This window comes from Bufo gargarizans, chromosome 6 (assembly GCF_014858855.1).
Source record: "Bufo gargarizans isolate SCDJY-AF-19 chromosome 6, ASM1485885v1, whole genome shotgun sequence".
NCBI classification, from domain to species: domain Eukaryota; kingdom Metazoa; phylum Chordata; class Amphibia; order Anura; family Bufonidae; genus Bufo; species Bufo gargarizans.
Window position 1 is genome coordinate 354,474,791 of NC_058085.1, and position 14,228 is coordinate 354,489,018.

Below are 14,228 nucleotides of genomic sequence, written 5' to 3' on the forward strand. Positions count from 1 at the left end.
TGATTGTCTATTGTTGTGACTTAGATGAAGATCAGATCACATTTTATGACCAATTTGTGCAGAAATCCATATCATTCCAAAGGGTTCACATACTTTTTCTTGCAACTGTATAATATAGATATCAGTGCAGATTTCATTCCACATTCTGCAGGAAATCTGACCAGAATCTGCGTTCCATGCATATAGAGTAAGGGCTCATGCCCACGAGTGTAAGGGCCCTGTGCTCATCCTGCGGACCGCAAATAGCAGTCCGCAATGCACGTGCACTGGCCATCTGCCCTCCTGCTGCGGATGTGGACCCATTGACTTGAAAATGTTTGGGATCCGCAAAATACCACAAAAGATAGGTGAAGTCCTATCTTCAGTCGTACCTTGCGAATTGTGGAGCCATTCAACTCAATGCGTCCACATCAGCAGCAGGAAGGCACATGGCCAGCACACGTGCATTGCAGACTGGCCGTTTACAGTCCGCAATACGGGCACTGAGCCAGTACGTTCGTCTGCATGAGCCCTAAATGGGGCTTCCATGAACTTTTAGGCTACCTGCACACGGTGCGAATTCTGTGCGTTTTTTTTTTGCACGGATTTCGTGAGGAAAAAACGCAGCGTAATACAGTAGCTGCAAAGTGAATGAGATTAGACAAATCTTATGTAAACTTAGCTTTTTTCTTCCGTGTGGAAATTGACCTCTTGTGCAGTAAATACAGAACGCACACGGACGTCATCCGTATATTTTTTGCAGATCTGTTTTTTGCGGACCGCAGAATACATACGGTTGTGTGCATGAGCCCTAAGTGATTTAAATAACTGAGGTGTGAACTCAGCCTTAGGGCTCATGAACATGACTGTATGTATTTTGCGGTCCGCAAAAAATACGGGTGACATCCGTATGCATTCCGTATTTTGCAGAACGGAACATCTGGCCCCTAATAGAGCAGTCCTATCCTTGTCCAAGGACAATAATAGGACATGTTCTATTTTTTTGCAGAACGGAAACACGGACATACGGAAATGAAATGCACACGGAATAACTTCTGTTTTTTTTGCGGACCCATTAAAATGAATGGTTTTGCATACGGTCTGTAAAAAAAAAAAAGAACAGAGACGGAAAGAAAAAATACGTTCATGTGCATGAGGCCCTAAGGAATTCTTAACCTGAATCTATAAAATAAAATCTCATAATTTCATTATCTTTTCTCACTCTAAATAAAATATCCCACAGTAGTCACGGATCTCGCCTTATGCACGCAAAGTTAAAAAATAAATAAAAATCTGATGAAAGCCTACAGTAGATTAGAGATGCAATGTACTGGGTCATCTCCCCCATGATAAGGATACAGAACCTCCCCCCCTTCTTTCACCCTTCAGTTCCTATTGTGCTGCCGCCTGTTCCCTCTGACATAAGCCTTCCCTCTTATCTGCTGCAGCTGCAAACCTCCAGAGCTTGGCTGCTGTTCACATCTCTACCGCCAACATGCTGTGATCCCGACCGCCGACCCTCGCTGTGCACAAGGGCTGGAGCAACTTCTCGCACCTGGGAATCCTCACTTCACCAGCATCTCCTCCTGCCAGGACACCATGCGCAAGAACAACTCCTAGGTAAGAATGACTGCAACTTATTGCCTCTTCTGAATGGACAGTGCAGTCCTATGTGTGAGATCTGTAAGGCATGTGCTCGGTACGTAGCGGAGAGTATTAGGCAGCAGGTCAGGCTGGGATAGCGGCGCAATCAGGACGGATTTCATTCTACAACAGACTTTTACTGCCTTTGATAAGTCTATACGTGCTAATCTGCGTAAAGACACGGCAGATGGTCCTGCAAAGAACGTAATGAACTCCAGAAGAGAGAGAGCGCAAAAGCAGATACATTTGTCTAATGTGACGTCTCCGAAAAAAAGTCATAAAATGCCAGCAATTTAGGTGGAATAAAAATGTAACGGGAACTGACAGCGACTCAGGAATTTTGCTGCACGAAGTGTTGGCTGATGGTGGAATTACGGTCATTTGCACTACTTCTTTCATTATTTCAGAGGTAGCAGAGCTGAGTTTGTCAAAGGTCGTGAGTGCAGCTTGCCATGTAGTTTAATTTACTCAATGGTTTGTCTAACTTATGGCGAAAAACTGAGCACTGCTGCATCGGTCGGCCAGCCATAAAACTAAGGTCCTAGTTAATAAATACGTCATTCCCCAAAAAAATTGAAACACCTCAGATACAGATCTAGGAAATCAGCATTTTTGCATTTGCCGTTATATGTTTGCCTCCCAATAAGACTGCGGTAATACGCTGGATTTACCTACGATAAACCTCTGATTTATGGTAATAGCACACTCAGCTCTGCTGCATCAACAAACTGAATGTATGGTTTCCTATAGGCATAGCTGGGTTAATGTAAACAGATTTTTGCCCATTTTCCTGACCAATCGCCTATTGCAGCAGCGAAGAAATATTTTTGCGCATCAAAGATAAAACTTCAGATTCCAATTTGTCAGAAATTATGTTGTTTTGTTGTCCCATAGACATAATGATGATGATATTGTGGATGATGATCGTTATGTCAAATCAATTGGATTGATGTGTATACATGGTCCATGGAATAGATTAAAATCTGTTTTCATTTACAAGGAGATTTATGCTAAAAGAGGGGGCATACATGTACAGATATCTGACCAATTTCTGTCCAATCAGATCCAAATCAGTCCAGATTGTGTAAATGGGGAATTCCTGTGATTGATATGCCTCATTGCCAGAAAACGGATCTGACGAGTAAGGACTCTATTATATCTACCTGAGGCTACATGCACACGACCGTTGTTTTGGTCCACATCCGGCTTGGATGCGGACCCATTCACTTCAGTGGGGCCGCAAAAGATGCGGACAGCACTCCGTGTGCTGTCCGCATCCGTTGCTCCGTCCCGTGGGCCGCAAAAAAATATATAACCTTTCCTATTCTTGTCCGTTTTGCGGACAAGAATAGGCAGTTATATCAATGGCTGTCCGTGCCGATCCGCAGATTGCGGAATGCACACGGACGCCATACGTGTTTTGCGGATCCGCAAAACACATAAATGTCGTGTGCATGTACCTTAAGAACGTGTGTTCCAGATAAGTGGCCCATGTAATGGTGCTGCCGATCTCCCAACAGACAAGTAAAATGTTTGTGTGTTGGGTGATTGCATCTTTGATGTGGAACCCAAAATGGTTGGCAGCACATTTTCCTGTATGAATAGGGGAGGTGCTGCTGTCAATATGCAAAGTAAATGAATGGGAAGGAACAATTGTAATAACAATTGTTTTTTCCTTTTTTCCATTGGACCTGGTATGTGGAACCTAACTTTTTATTTTAGGGCCATCATAAGAAATAAGGAAGACGAGAATTGGCTCTGTCCTAACAAAATATCTGTGGATGTAAACGGCCAATTTGATTATCTGTAAGATTGGCCAACTATAATAGTGGGTCTTCAGAGTCTTCCCCAAAGGCAAAAGTTGGGTGAAAGAAGGATCAGAGTGTTGAATTTCAACATGTCCAATTGTTTTTTCCCATAGAAGATAACCAGCTACCTGTAGTGGTTTATTTCCCTGTCCCCATTGAAATAAAAATACAGCCAGGTCCATAAATATTGGGACATCAACACAATTCTAACATTTTTGGCTCTATACACCACCACAATGGATTTGAAATGAAACAAACAAAATGTGCTTTAACTGGAGACTGTCAGCTTTATTTGAGGATATTAACATCCAAACCAGGTGAACAGTGTAGGAATTGCAACAGTTTGCATATGTGCCTCCTACTTGGGACCAAAAGTAATGAGACAATTGGCTTCTCAGCTGTTCCGTGGCCAGGTGTGTGTTATTCCCTCATTATCCCAATTACAATGAGCAGATAAAAGGTCCAGAGTTCATTTCAAGTCTGCTATTTGCATTTGGAATCTGTTGCTGTCAACTCTCATGATGAGATCCAAAGAGCTGACACTATCAGTGAAGCAAGCCATCATTAGGCTAAAAACAACAACAAACCCATCAGAGAGATAGCAAAAACATTAGGCGTGGCCAAAACAACTGTTTGGAACATTCTTAAAAAGAAGGAACGCACCAGTGAGCTCATTAACACCAGAACACCCTTCACAACAGTTGGCCAGATCAAGAACACTCTCCAGGAGGTAGGTGTATGTGTGTCAAAGTCAACAATCCAGAGAAGACTTCACCAGAGTGAATACAGAGGGTTCCCCACAAGATTTAAACCATTGGTGAGCTTCAAAAACAGGAAGGGCAGATTAGAGTTTGCCAAACGAAATCTAAAAAAGCCTTCACAGTTCTGGAACAACATCCTATGGACAGATGAGACCAAGATCAACTTGTACCAGAGTGATGGGAAGAGAAGAGTATGGAGAAGGAAAGGAACTGCTCATGATCCTAAGCATACCACCTCATCAGTGAAGCATGGTGGTGGTAGTGTCATGGCGTGGGCATGTATGACTGCCAATGGAACTGGTTCTCTTGTATTTATTGATGATGTGACTGCTGACAAAAGCAGCAGGATGAATTCTGAAGTGTTTCGGCCAATATTATCTGCTCATATTCAGCCAAATGCTTCAGAACTCATTGGAAGGAGCTTCACAGTGCAGATGGACAATGACCCAAAGCATACTGCAAAAGCAACCAAAGAGTTTTTTTAAGGGAAAGAAGTGGAATGTTATGCAATGGCCAAGTCAATCACCTGACCTGAATCCGATTGAGCATGCATTTCACTTGCTGAAGACAAAACTGAAGGAAAAATGCCCCAAGAACAAGCAGGAACTGAAGACAGTTGCAGTAGAGGCCTGGCAGAGCATCACCAGGGATGAAACCCATCGTCTGGTGATGTCTATGCATTCCAGACTTCAGGATGTAATTGACTGCAAAGGATTTGCAACCAAGTATTAAAACGTGAAAAATTGATTTATGATTATTATTCTGTCCCATTACTTTTGGTCCCTTAACAAGTAGGAGGCACATATGCAAACTGTTGTAATTCCTACACCGTTCACCTGATTTGGATGTAAATACCCTCAAATTAAAGCTGACAGTCTGCAGTTACAGCACATTTTGTTCGTTTCATTTCATATCCATTGTGGTGGTGTATAGAGCCAAAAATTATAGAATTGTGTCGATGTCCCAATATTTATGGATCTGACTGTATATGGTGAAATTGGGAGGAAGAGCTGCTGGATGACCGACTCCAGGATCTTGTATGTCTAAGGCTTAGTTCACACTTCAGTTATTTGGTCAGTTATTGTGAGCCAAAACCATGTGCAGGTCAAAATCACAGAACAGTTGCAGATCTTTCCATTATACCTTATCTCTGTGGAGGCTTCACTCCTGGTTTTTGCTCATGATAAGGCCTCATGCACACGACCGTTGTGTGCATCCGTGGCCGTTGTGCCGTTTTCCGTTTTTTTTCACGGACCCATTGACTTTCAATGGGTCCGTGGAAAAATCGGAAAATGCACCGTTTGGCAGCCGCATCCGTGAGCCGTGTTTCCTGGCCGTGAAAAAAATATGACCTGTCCTATTTTTTTCACGGCCAACGGTTCACGGGCCCATTCAAGTCAATGGGTCCGTGAAAGAACACGGATGCACACAAGATTGGCATCCGTGTCCGTGATCCGTGGCCGTAGGTTTTAGTTTCATACAGACGGATCCGAAGATCCGTCTGCATAAAAGCTTTTTCTGATCTAAGTTTTCACTTCGTGAAAACTCATTTCCGACAGTATATTCTAACACAGAAGCGTTCCCATGGTGATGGGGACGCTTCTAGTTAGAATACACTGCAAACTTTGTACAAGACTGCCCCCTGCTGCCTGGCAGCACCCGATCTCTTACAGGGGGATATGATAGCACAATTAACCCCATCATATCCCCCTGTAAGAGATCAGGGCTGCCAGGCAGCAGGGGGCAGACCCCCCCCCCCCTCCCCAGTTTGAATATCATTGTGCGGCCCCCCCCCCTCCCCTGTTGTTAACTCGTTGGTGGCCAGTGTGCGCACCCCCCTCCCTCCCTCTATTGTTTTAATACATTGGGGCCAGTGTGCGCGCCCCCCCCCCCCAACCCCCCCTCCCTCCCTCTATTGTTTTAATACATTGGGGCCAGTGTGCGCGCGCCCCCCCAACCCCCCCTCCCTCCCTCTATTGTTTTAATACATTGGGGCCAGTGTGCGCACCCCCCCAACCCCCCCCCCCCCTCCCTCCCTCTATTGTAATCATCATCGGTGGCAGCGGAGTAGAAGATTTTCATACTTACCTGCTTCTTGCTGCTGCGATGTCTGCGTCCGGCCGGGAGCTCCTCCTACTGGTAAGTGACAGGTCTGTGCGGCGCATTGCTGTCACTTACCAGTAGGAGGAGCTCCCGGCCGGACGCAGACATCGCAGCAGCAAGAAGCAGGTAAGTATGAAAATCTTCTACTCCGCTGCCACCGATGATGATTACAATAGAGGGAGGGAGGGGGGGGGGGGGGGGGTTGGGGGGGTGCGCACACTGGCCCCAATGTATTAAAACAATAGAGAGAGGGAGGGAGGGGGGGTTGGGGGGGCGCGCGCACACTGGCCCCAATGTATTAAAACAATAGAGGGAGGGAGGGGGGGGGGTTGGGGGGGCGCGCGCACACTGGCCCCAATGTATTAAAATAATAGAGGGGGGGTTGGGGGGCGCGCGCACACTGGCCCCAATGTATTAAAACAATAGAGGGAGGGAGGGGGGTGCGCACACTGGCCACCAACGAGTTAACAACAGGGGAGGGGGGGCCCACTGGCCACCAATGAGTTAAAAACAGGGGGGGGGTCTGCCCCCTGCTGCCTGGCAGCACCTGCCAGGCAGCAGGGGGCAGTCATGTACACAGTTTTTTTGTATATTCTAACCTGAAGCGTCTCCATCACCATGGGAACGCCTCTGTGTTAGAATATACTGTCGGAAATGAGTTTCACGATGTAGCTCATATCCGACAGTATATTCTAACATAGAGGCGTTCCCATGGTGATGGGGACGCTACAAGTTAAAATATACCATCGGATTGGAGAAAACTCCAATCCGATGGTATAACAGAACTCCAGACTTTACATTGAAAGTCAATGGGGACGGATCCGTTTGAAATGGCACCATATTGTGTCAACATCAAACGGATCCGTCCCCATTGACTTGCATTGTAATTCAGGACGGATCCGTTTGGCTCCGCACGGCCAGGCGGACACCAAAATGACTTTTTTTTCATGTCCGTGGATCCTCCAAAAATCAAGGAAGACCCACGGACGGAAAAACGGTCACGGATCACGGACCAACGGAACCCCGTTTTGCGGACCGTGAAAAAAAACGTCCGTGTGCATGAGGCCTAACTGTTGGAAAATAACTGACCAAATAACTGAAGTGTGAACTGGGCCAAATCACAGTAAGACCAACTGTTGATAATGGCCTCCAGGATATACAGGGGGACATTTACTGTTACTGTTCTTTTTTGTTGTATATTTGTTGCATGAAATGTCGCACACAGTTTTCTTTTCTAGTTCATCTTGTGACCTTTGCCTCGGTACGCCACTTGACTCCACTTTTCACAGTCTTCTATGTTTATGACACGTAAACGGGTTTACGCTTGTTTTAGACTACTTTTACTATTTGTGAAATGTTGCAAAATAGTCACAGCCAGGCAGCCCCTGGTGTATTTAAACATGTAGGTGTAAACCATATTGCACACACGCCAAATATATTATTTACAGTTCGTCATTTCATGAATTTGGCGCAGGCACACAAGGCAAGGACAGACACAAAACACAACAACTAATGATAGTGTTTATATTTGGTGTTTTAGTTGCCTTTTGTAAAGTTACATACATTGTAGCTGTAGCATCTAAATCATCTAAATCGAAGAACCTTGGGGCAACTTGATTAATATTTGGGAACTGCTTAAAAACATTTCCTTTATATTTAACGCCGTATGGGTGGTCACTAAGGGGCCTTAGGCTGGGCCGCCGCGGGGAGCAGAGACCCGGCTGTCACATGAAAGCCGTGGCCATGCTCTAACAGCCCGGACTGGCAGGAGTGCCGATCTGGGCTGTTTAACACTTTACATTCCGCAGGCAATGGCGCCCTCCGCATGTAAAGTGCTGACACAGGGAGCAGACTCCCTCTGTCTCCCATCGGCACCCCGCAAATGCGATAGTGGATTGCCGATGTGTGTAAAGGCTGCCTGGCGTCTGACATAGGCCCCAGACCAGCTTTGAGTAATTACCAGCAGGCTGCGCCTCTCTGGCACAGCCTGTTGGTCAATGTCAGAATAGCATTGCCATTAAAATGCAATGTACTATAGGTATAGTGCATTGCATTTTATAAGCAATCAAAAAGCTATCTGTTATAGTCTCCTTGTGGGACTATTAAGTGGTAAAAAAAAAACATTTATTCAATAAAAAAATCCCATTAAAAAACGACCCTTTTTTTTCCATAGAAAATATGCTTTTCAATGGAAAAAATTGCAAAAACAAAATCTTCCCCATATGTTTGGTATTGCCGCGTCCGTAACGACCCGGATTACATAAATATCACATAAATTATCCCCTGCGGTGAACACCGTAAAAAAAAAAGACAGAATTCCTAATTTATTCTTAGTTGCCACCGAAAAAACATAATAACAAGCGATCAAAAAGCGCCATTTACTTCAAAATGATACCAATGAAAAATACAAGTCGTCCTACAAAAATCAAGCTGTCACACAACTCCATATAAAGAAAAATAAAAAAGTTATGGATCTTTAGAAGTAGCAATGCAAAAAAAAAATTTTCTTTACAAAAAAAGGGGTTTTATTGCAAAAAAGTAGTAAAACATAAAAAAATTATATGATATCACTGTAATCGTACTGACCCATAGAAAAAAGATATTATGGTATTTATTACCGAAAAATGAACACCGTAAAATTCATAACGTAAAAACGCAGTGGCAGTATTGCTGTTTTTCCTATCTCCCCCCCAGAAAGAGTTAATAAAAGTTAATCAGAAAGTTATGTGTACCCCAGAATGGCACCATTAAAAACTACAACTTGTCCTGAAAAAAACAAGCCCTCATAAAGCTATATAGACGGAAAAATAAAAAAGTTATAGCTCTTGGAACGTGACGATGAAAAAAGGAAGAAAAGTGCTTGGTCAGTAAGGCCCCTTTCACACGGGAGAGATTTCCGCGCGGGTGCAATGCGTTAGGTTAATACACAGCACCCGCACTGACCCATTCATTTCAATGGGGCTGTGTACATAAGTGATGTTTTTCATGCATCACTTGTGCATTGCTTGAAAATCAGCATGTTCTATATTCTGCGTTTTTCACGCAACGAAGGCCCATAGAAATGAATGGGGCTGCATGAAAATCGCAAGCATCCACAAGTGCGGATGCAATGCGATTTTCACGCATGGTTGCTAAGGAGACGAGGGATGAACGACCTGGGACCCCATTTACTTTATTATTTTCCATTATGACATGGTTATAATAGAAAATAATAGCATTCTTTAATACAAAATGCAAAGTGAAATGTCACTTAAGGGGTTAAAAAATAATACAACATTAACTCACCTCATCCACTTGATCGCGCAGCCGGGATCCTCTTCTTTGTTCTTCTTGAAGGACCTGCAAAAGAACCTTCGCAGACATCATCGTTCTCACCACCAGAAGGTCCTGCTGAATGAAGATAGAAGGTCCTTTTGCAGGTCCTGAAAGAAGCAGAAAGAAGACGATGCCGTCTGCGCGATCAAGTGGCTGAGGTGAGTTATGTATTTTTTTTTATTTTTTTAACCCTCAATTGACATTATATTTAGCATTCTGTATTAAAGGGAGTCTGTCACCACTTTTTTGCATGTTAGACCATTAAAATAGGGTTATTTGATCCAGCCAGAACATAAAAACGGTACCTTTGTGGTAGAAAACGGACTTTTCAATTTGCAGAAAACGAACTTATAAGATTATTTTCGGAGCCCTCTCAAGTGCCCAGGGCAGTCTCTCAATCCTCGGAGCCCCTGGCTGGCACCTCCTAAACGGCTGATAACTCCGCCCTCCGTGCGCCTCTGCCCGCCCGTTTACTCCCCTCCCCTGTCCCTTTCCACTGCGGCTGTGCGGTCCAAATCATAGCGGGCGCATGCGCAATAGGTATTGCGATGCCCTGCCAGGAGCGGGCATCGCATTGCGCATGCGCCCGCTACGATTTGGACCGCACAGCCGCAGTGGAAAGGGACAGGGGAGGGGAGTAAACGGGCGGGCAGAGGCGCACGGAGGGCGGAGTTATCAGCCGTTTAGGAGGTGCCAGCCAGGGGCTCCGAGGATTGAGAGACCGCCCTGGGCACTTGAGAGGGCTCCGAAAATAATCTTATAAGTTCGTTTTCTGCAAATTGAAAAGTCCGTTTTCTACCACAAAGGTACCGTTTTTATGTTCTGGCTGGATCAAATAACCCTATTTTAATGGTCTAACATGCAAAAAAGTGGTGACAGACTCCCTTTAAGAATGCTATTATTTTCCCTTATAACCATGTTATAATGGAAAATAATAAAATCTACAGAACACCGATCCCAAGCCCGAACTTCAGTGAAGAAGTCCGAGTTCGGGTCTGGGTACCACATTCAGTTTTTTCTCACGCGCGTGAAAAACACATTGCACTCGCATGGAAAAATCTGAGCATCGGAACGCAATCACAGACAAAACTGACTGCAATTGCGTGCCTACTAGAGCGGGTTTTCTGCAATGCACCCAGAACGCATCCGGCCCTCACCCGCGACACCCGTGTGAAAGAGGCCTAAGGCCCAAAACGGGGTGGTCACTAAGGGGTTAATATCAGAAACACGGCAGGAGGCGATGCTAAGCAGGACTCCTGTGGAGAATTGATAGCTTCCAAATTTCATCAACTCTATAATGAGATGATATCCTTTATGTACAGAGCATGGCAGGTTAGGTTTTCTTAATTAAGAGACTGAACGCAAATCAAAATATTCAACCCCAATTATGCTTTAGGAGTACAGATATTGGAGATCTCAGTTGGTATGTACAATATGAGGGGCCCTCATAGCAACCAGTATAAAAGGTGACCCACTTTTGGGGGTGGGTTAACATCACCTCACCCCAGACCAGCAAGGGCAGAACTTGGTGATATTTTTGTCCCTCATCTGCTTTTCAGGATGAAAGGATAGATAGATAGATAGATAGATAGATAGATAGATAGATAGATAGATATAGATATGAGGTAGGTAGATAGATAGATAGATAGATAGATAGATAGATAGATAGATAGATATAGATATGAGGTAGATAGATAGATAGATATAGATATGAGGTAGATAGATAGATAGATATAGATATGAGGTAGATAGATAGATAGATATAGATATGAGGTAGATAGATAGATAGATATGAGATAGATGGATGGATAGAAGAGATAGATGAGATAGATAGATATAGATATGAGGTAGATAGATAGATAGATAGATAGATAGATAGAGATATGAGATATATATATATATATATATATAGATATGAGATAGATAGATAGATATAGATATGAGGTAGATAGATAGATAGTTATAGATAGATAGATAGATAGATACATAGATAGATAGATAGATATAGATATGAGGTAGATAGATAGATAGTTATAGATAGATAGATAGATAGATACATAGATAGATAGATAGATAGATATAGATATGAGGTAGATAGATAGATAGATATAGATATGAGGTATATAGATAGATAGATAGATAGATATGAGATAGATGGATGGATAGAAGAGATAGATGAGATAGATAGATATAGATATGAGGTAGATAGATAGATAGATAGATATAGATATGAGATAGATAGATAGATAGATATAGATATGAGATAGATAGACAGATATAGATATATAGATAGATAGATAGATAGATAGATTCATACTATTACCAGAGTTTGTCTGTGGAGATTGCAGGGCTATGTGCTTTATTTTATGGACCTGTTTGCAATGGGTACAGCTGAAACACCTAAGCCTAATAATTAGGAAGGGTGTCATATAGAGTAGATTGAAAAATGTAGTCAATGTACAGATGTGTCTATTTTTAATTTTGGAAAATTTGGTTGAGGACTCCAGCTTCTCGCAAAACAAATTCCGCACAGTATCACGACATGCAAGCAAAACCCACGAGAGGATGCAACTCACATCACAACCACTGGGTGGCCACAAGTATAGAACGGATATCTCCCTATAGAATATCGGGAACCCATGTTTCCCTATCTCTGTGCTCTCATCTTGAGATATATCAAACTAAAGGGAAGGACACATCTGCATGTCTTGCATGTCATGTCTACAGCAGGGCGGGACGCTATCATGGTGCTGTCTATGCAATGGCAACTATGGTATCGGATTGTGTCTCCTGGCAGCAGAGTTGGTGGCATGTTATCATCTGGATATTTTCTCTTCCCATTTTTATGTGAATAACATGGCCTAAAGAAAAGGATACAGGACTAGCCTGAATTGCCTGTTGCCCACCCTCATATTTCCCACCGCAGCATCTTCTGTGTAATGGAGCTGTCTACTAATAGAGGAAAAAAAATAGGTAATTTCACAGTAAAACAATCATTTTAATTTACTGCATGATATAAAAATTGTGACATAAAATAAGGCTTTATTAGAAAAGACTCCGCGCAGAGCCTGGGTTTGCAGCTGCTTACTACGACTGGCTGCCTGCCATCCAGATGTGCCCTGCATCCTCAGCGCCATAATCCTCCGCTCATAGACACTAATGGAAGCAGTTTGTACCAAGCAGTCACATATGCTGAATGTAAGAAGAATGGAAGCTAAATGGCAGTAAACTCATCCAAATGATATTGCTATAGTAACATAGTACATAGTATAGTTTTTATATATATTTTTTTTAATTAATGAACCAACTTTACATCTCCCTCTGCCTATAGCACACCATCATGAGTATTTAAAGGGGTTGTCCATTCTGCGGAATTGGTTGGGAGATTCAATTTGGGTCCAAATAAATGCGACCCTGAAGAACTTGGCTACGGTCCCTGACTTGACTAAATGCAGGGGCCTAAACCTTATGGGGTAAAGAGTAGTTAGACAGAAAGAGGTCAAAACTTAGACAGACAAAACCAGGGCAGATGGGTAAGTATGTGACACTTGCATTGTATTTTTTGGGTTCATAGTGTGCTTCCCAAAATGCTCTGTGTGTTTTGTTTTTATCAGATGTTTTCCATAGACTGCTCAAAAGGGTAAAAAAACATGGAAAAAGTGCAAGCAAAAAATGTGTAATCAGACAAAAAAAAGCCTGTAAAAATGCACAATTTTCATGCCATCTTTTACTAGCCAAGAAAGCTGCCACAAAAATCTACCTGTGAAGGAATAACTGGATAGTCACCAATTTCTGAATATGTAATTAATAGAAATATCCCCATTAGGCTACATGCACACAAACATGGTTTGGTTCCGCATCCGAGCCGCATTTTTTGCAGCTCGGGTGCGGACCCATTCACTTCAACGGATCCTCAAAAGATACAGACAGCACTCCGTGTACTGTCCGCATCCGTTGCTCCATTCTGTAGCCCCACAAAAAAAAAAAAAAATTGAATATGTCCTATTGTTGTCTGTTTTGCGGACAAGGATAGGCTTTGTTACAATGGATCCGCAAAAAAAAATAAAACGGATGGCATACAGACGTCATTCGTTTTTTGGGCGGATCTGCAATTTGCGGACCGCAAAACACATACGGTCATGTGCATCTAGCCTTAGAATTGTGAAAAATCTCCAAATCAAGCAGGACAGCTGGAAAAATGGGGAGAAAGAAAACAGGCAGCAGCTTGACATACTGTATGTGATTTATTTGTGGACCGTAGTCTGCAGACAAATGGCGGAAAGTTAAATTCACCTGGTTGCATTGTTCTAGTGTGCCCTGTTTTTTTCAATACTATTTTTATACTAACTAAGGGTCCATTTACACGTCTGCATCCGTTCCGCAATTTTGCGGAACAGGTGCGGACCCATTCATTTTCATGTGCTGTCCGCATCCGTATTTGCGGATCCGCACTTCCGTTCCGCAAAAAAATAGAACATGTCCTATTCTTGTCCGCAGGACAAAAAAAGGCATTTTCTATGAGAGTGCCGGCGATGTGCGGTCCAAAAAATGCGGAACGCACATTGCCGGTGTCCATGTTTTGCGGATCCGCAAAACACATACGGATGCGTGAATGGAC

The 14,228-nt window shown here is 43.2% G+C and overlaps 1 protein-coding gene across 1 annotated transcript in view; it reads left to right on the forward strand.

Moving 5' to 3' along the window:
- Positions 1-1,526: 1,526 nt before the first annotated feature.
- The window catches only part of LOC122941453 (gamma-aminobutyric acid type A receptor subunit pi), a 122,657-nt gene continuing 109,955 nt past the window's right edge, over positions 1,527-14,228 (forward strand). The window contains exon 1 of the mRNA XM_044298718.1: positions 1,527-1,599. The gene's annotated coding sequence lies outside the window, so the exon portion shown is untranslated. The remainder of the gene's footprint in view (positions 1,600-14,228) is intronic.